The sequence below is a fragment of the Ceratotherium simum genome, chromosome 35 (assembly GCF_057802395.1).
Source record: "Ceratotherium simum simum isolate JZ-2026a chromosome 35, ASM5780239v1, whole genome shotgun sequence".
NCBI classification, from domain to species: domain Eukaryota; kingdom Metazoa; phylum Chordata; class Mammalia; order Perissodactyla; family Rhinocerotidae; genus Ceratotherium; species Ceratotherium simum.
In genome coordinates this window covers 27,343,104-27,349,103 of record NC_141934.1, presented here as the reverse complement: position 1 = coordinate 27,349,103, position 6,000 = coordinate 27,343,104, and positions in this window count along the sequence as shown.

Sequence of the window (6,000 nt, the reverse complement as noted above, 5' to 3'; positions counted from 1 at the left end):
GGCTTGCTTCCTAACTGTAGAATTTTGGGGGTCCAGATGCTTTATCTCGTTTTATGTTGTCTATATTCCTTTAAGTTCACCTTAAACACCTTTAAGATGAGGGTGTTTCTGCTGATATAATTCTCTCAATCTCTTTGTGGACCTCCTGTGAATCACATCAGGGTTCATTCCACTAAATAAAAGCCAGAATTGTGAACCTCTTCAGTATAAGACATAATTTCATAAGCTTCACAGAGACCCTATTGTTTGATTAAGAGACAGGTTCTAAATCTCTCTAAAGTGCTTTTCATTTGACTGAATAATTCTCTAAGGAGCCACCTTTGAACTTTCTAAGATCTTAACAAATGTCTTAGAGTCAAACCCTCACTTTCACCTCAAGACAACATTTTCCTGGTAGTGCTATGGGTTTCTTCTTTGCTTTGGAACCATTTCTTAATTTTGGCATTGCTTGCTATCAGGGGAGGCTGAGAATTTTCAAAACCATTGAGTCCTGTATCCCCTTTTTTAAGAGTCCCTCCTTCAATTAGTCTCTTTCCTCACACATTATACTATAAGCAGCACCTTCAACACTTTGCTCAGGAATCTCCTTAGCTAGATCACCAGGTTAATTAGACATATTTTCAACTTCCCATATTACTGCAGGTGACAGTGTTGCTAAGTTTCTGCTAATCCTCCTCCTTTTTTTTTCCCCTCAAAGCCCACCAGTAGATAGTTGTACGTCATAGTCGCACATCCTTCTAGTTGCTATATATGGGACGCAGCCTCAGCATGGCCGGAGAAGCGGCGGTGCGTTGGTGCGCACCTGGGATCCGAACCCGGGCCGCCAGTAGCGGAGCGCACGCACTTAACCGCTAAGCCACGGGGCTGGCCCCCCTCATTTACTTTTGAACCCTCGCTGCCATTGTCCTCAGAGTCCAGCACCAGATTTCTACAGTAGTCTATTCAAGCAATCTAAGGTTTCTCTAACACTCACCTCAAAATCCTCCCAGCCTCTGCCCACTGCTCGGTTCCCAGCCACCCCTAAATTCTTAGGCTTTTGTTGTGGCAGCACCTCACTTTCAGGTACTAAAATAGTCATGTTTTTATTGTTTGATAGAAGCAGAGAGTAGAACGGTGGTTGCCAGGGTCTGAGGGGAAGGAAAAATGGGGAGATGTTGGTCGAAGGGTGCAAAGTTTCAGTTATGCAAGATGACTAAGTTCTGGGATCTAATGTACAGCAGTGTGACTATAATTAACAACACTGTATTGCACACTTGAAATTTGCTGAGAGTAGGTCTTAAGTGTTCTCACCACAAAAAAATTAAAATGGCAACTATGTGAGGTAAGTGGATATGTTAGCTTGATTATGACAATTATTTCACAATGTATATGTATATCAAAACATCAAGTTGTACACCTTAAATATGTACAACTTTTGTCAATTATACTTCAATAAAGATGGGGGAAATTACCTCAAATTATAATGGCTTAAGACAACAACCATTTATTATCTCATCATTTCTGTGGGACAGCTTAATTAGGTTGCCTCTGGCTCAAGGTCTTTGACAAGTCTGTCATCAAGCTGTGTCTTGTGGGCTTCAGTCATCTCAAGACTTGATTGAAGAAGATCTATGCTCTGCAAAAAACAAGCAGCCTCGTCCTCAGCTGTCCAGGAAAGAAGCTCTTGCTGCAGCAACTGATGTCTCTGGCCAACAGCCCGCGAGGACTTGCCAACAGCCAAGTACAATTAAAACTTGGCTGGAAATAGAGCTTGAAAATCACACTCGGAGGAAGACGTATTAGTTTGGGCACTGGAGGGAAGTGAGGCTGCCTGAGATATTGTAACCAATGAAACGCAAACAAAGGACACTTTGGAATCGGGGAAAAACACGAGCAGGAGAGTCCCTGGGGTCTTCCTGCAGGTGTCCCAGAGCTGCCATCAGCCAAGCCTGTCCCCGCTCCAGGGCTGGGCTTTGGGAGCTGTGCTGGCCAGAGCCTTGGGCTCCTCCCATGTCTTAGAAATGCATGGAGTATAAGAGAAGCTTTCCCTATGGCATTATCAGTTAGGGTCCCTGTAGGAAACAGATGCACACTCAAGCTGGGTAATTTAAAGACAATTCAATAAAGAGACTCTTTCAAAGGCAGGAGCAGTGTTTAAAACAACCAAATAAATGCAGATCACAGGGCTAGTGAGAGTGGAGAGCACGTACGTACATCTCCTGTGCCGCCAGAGGAAAGGGATGGAGTGGTTTCTAGAACCAGGAAATGGTAGCTACAGGGATGGGGCCATTTGACAGAAGCTGTTGCCTTTGGTAGAGGGACACAGAATACCCCCAGTTACCTGAAGGGAAGGAACTTGGGAAACCAATTCCAGGTGGCCTTACCATCATTCACTTGCCTTGGATTCTGAAACCTCATGTACTTCCTCTTGAGCATGGCCTGGAGAGGGGGCTCCTGGATGGAGAACAAAATTCCCATGTGCTCCAGGGACAGGTGACATCCCTGCCCCCAGATTCACCTCCATCTCACCCTGACTCTCCCGCACCAAACAAACCCAAAAAGTAAAAATCAAGTGATTCCAAAAAGGTCAATCTTTGGTTTCCTCCCTAAATTCTTCAGACTGTTTGACATATTTTGGTTTTATTTTTTTGAAAAATTGGATTTTGAAATATCCCGTGTCCACTTTTAAACAATACACACAAATCCCATTTCCTCCCTTAGTAGTACTATCTGTACAGTTTATTTCAAGTGATAATTTTGGTATATTGACACAAGTCAAGGCTTTTCATCAATTTTTAACAAAGAAGGACATTTGAGATTAATATGTGAAAGATGTTCTCTTTAGAAGCTTGATGACTGCTCCTGAAACCAAGCACTAGGCACAGGAATTAGATTTTTTTTTTAGTAGATTGAAATTTCTGTGCAAATCTGCTCTGGAAAGACAAACCAGTAATACGTCTGCTTCCTTATGGTGCTTCACAGAATGTCCTGGGATTTTGAGTTTTAATTCAACAGACTGAAACAAACACCTGGTAGGAAAGCATTTTTCTATCCAGAGCTCTTAAAAAAGAGGAGACTTTTGTAACAAAAATACTGATAACTGGGTCCAGATGTCCTTGGGAAGTGGAGTCCTCTGCTGAGATCAATGAGAAGAGATGCTTATAATAATAACATCAGCAGGGGATGTGCTGGGAAACTAGTTTGAAATCTCCAAATACTTTCACAAATGTAGGGATCAGACTCTGGATCGCCAACATTCTCCCTGGTTTTAATTTATTTCCAAAACCAAAAACCATTCCATCAATTCAGAAAGCCCTGAGGGCTTTGGGTGTGCCTTTCCTGTAATCCACTCTGCCCTCCTGCAAGCTACTTGATGCTGTGTCCAATTGTAATTATCCTTGAATTATAGATACTGTTTTAGTCTGCAGTGAGTGTATGTGCAATAAGATGAATCACTCCCCAGCTGGGTCCAACTTTGAGAAGACTTGAAGTGTGAAAGCTTGCATTTGGAGAATTAATAAATACAGTGATGGTTATTCACATCCCAAAAGAGATTCTCTTTCTTTCTTTAAATGTTAGCTCTCCTGGTCCACAGCATTATATTTGCTTACAGATCATGAGCTGAAAAAGTCTAGCACAAAGTCGACTCTTAAATTGGAGCTGAATGGAATTTAAAGGCTGGGTTGTGCAAGCATGGGAAATGTAAAGCTAAAATGTTAGGTTTGCATTGGAGATTAGAAGAGAGAGGTGACATTTTCTGTTAATGTGAAAAAGAGGAATAAAATTTATCAAAATTATATCCCAAAGGCTAAAGGATGTCTGTGACACAAAATGCTTTTTGGCTTCTCTTTGAAAGGAAAGCAGATATTAACGAGAGGCCTGTCCCTGGACATCTCCTCCTTTAGTTTTTTTCAGTCCCAAGAAAAATGCAGGAATGGGTGGAGAGAGCATGGGGAACCTTCTACAAGGGACTAGGAGCCCCAAACAAAATATGGGGTATTCCTCAACAAGCCTCTCCCACTCTATCCTACCCGCCTCCTCTCCTTCCTTCCCTCAGCCACACACCCTGTAGGGCCTCAGCCTCTTGTAGAAATTAATGAAAGAAACCTTAACTAAATTGGAGTTAGGAAGGACTGTAGGGGGAGCTCTTACCCCCATCACACATCCTCAATTACACCAAACAGGAAGAGAGGGACCCTTGCATCTTGGACAGGAGGTAAAACTACTTTACTACTGAGGGAAGATTTCTCTCCCCACCCAGCAACAGCTCAGCCAATGAGAAATGCCACAGCTCAGCCAATGAGAAATGCCACAGCTCAGCCAATGAGAAACTGTTGCCACCTTGAACTGTTACTTTGCCCCAATGGACTTTCCTTTAGAACAGCCCTTCCCTGCTCCCCCTTTTCTCTATAAAAGCAGCTCCCCTTCTTTGTCTGCTGGATTTGCCTATGGTTTGCCAAGCATGCACATCCCAAATTGTGATTCTTTTGGCTATTCCTGAATAAACTTGTTTTGAGGTAAAATAACAGGCAAATTTGCTTTTTAAGTTGACACCTTGCAGCTTTCTCTTTTGTCAGTATGTCACCTAAAAATTACTTCACACACTGTCCATGAATCATACTTTGGCAAAAACCACTGTGGTAGAAATATCCGCCTTACTGGAGGGAGCCAAGAGGCCTCCCTGGTAGTCTAGAACCTGCTGTTAGTGGGATCCTGGGCACATGGCCTCCATCCCTCAAAGTTGTTGGATAAAGTGACTGCCAAGATTGCTTCCAGCATGAGCTTCTATACTTCTAATTTGTAGAATGATAATCTGATGCTATATAAAGTGAAGATAGTCTTCATTTTGCTATATTTTCAGACATGAGAGGAAAGGCTATGAATAACCTTATTTAAATTTTAAGCTTCTGAGTCTCTACTTTGGAAGCTATTTCAAATTTTCCACACTTTCTCAGAGAAATCTCTTCTTTAGTGGGGGAAATGGATATAGAAGGGGAGTGAAAACAGAGCCATGTAAGTTGGGGCCATATAGGGTTGTTTGAGGATAGGTTACCAGATTTAGCAAATAAAATACAAGACACCCAGTTCATTTGAATTTCAAATAAACAATTAATAATTTTAGTATAAGTATATCCTGTGCAACATTTGGGATATATTTATACTAAAAAAGGTAGTTGCAGTTCATATGAAATTCACATTAAACTAGGTGGCCTACATTTTACCTGGGAATCCTATTTGAGGGTCAACTCAAGAGTTTACAAACATGTTGTGCTTAGTAAATGCTAGTTTCCTTTTATTCATTTAGTGTGCTTTGCAGAACAATCCAGAAGTAGTTTATTTTCTAGTCTCTAAGACATAACAGAGTGTAAAACACACTCCTATTTCTCTAAGAAAATATTTATTGGGGAAAATCCAAGTACTTTACATCATAGATGGATGGGAAATAATTTTAAAATGGTTTTGTAGGGAAAATATATAATGTTGCACATGTAAATACAATATGCTGTATCTTGTATATAAGGAAACAGTTCTGGATTTGAAATAATAGCCAACTAGTGCTGAAAAATTATAAAATCACATAGTTAAACATATTGGCATCAGTGAATGAATAATGGGATATAGCAGAAGAAATACCACAAATATGCTAGTAAATTGAGTCTATCCCTTATATGTATCATTATGAAAACAGAGGCCAGTATGGTAGCTCATAGAATGTTGGTGACTAAAAAGCAAGGTGCGATACAGAATAAATGACATTAGCATGAATTCCTATACTGTACTTGGACTCAGGGTACATCGAGCAACAAAAACAGCAAAAATATAAATTTTTGTTGTCAGGTTGTCAGGTTCATGTGGACAAAACAAATATTTCAATAAAAAACAAACTGAAGAAAACACAGAGGATTTGCATTTCCCTGATAGTTAACAACGTTGAACATCTTTTCATGTGCATGTTTGCCATCTGTATATCTTCTTTGGAGAAATGTCTGTTCAGGTCTTTTGCCCATTTTTTAATTGGAT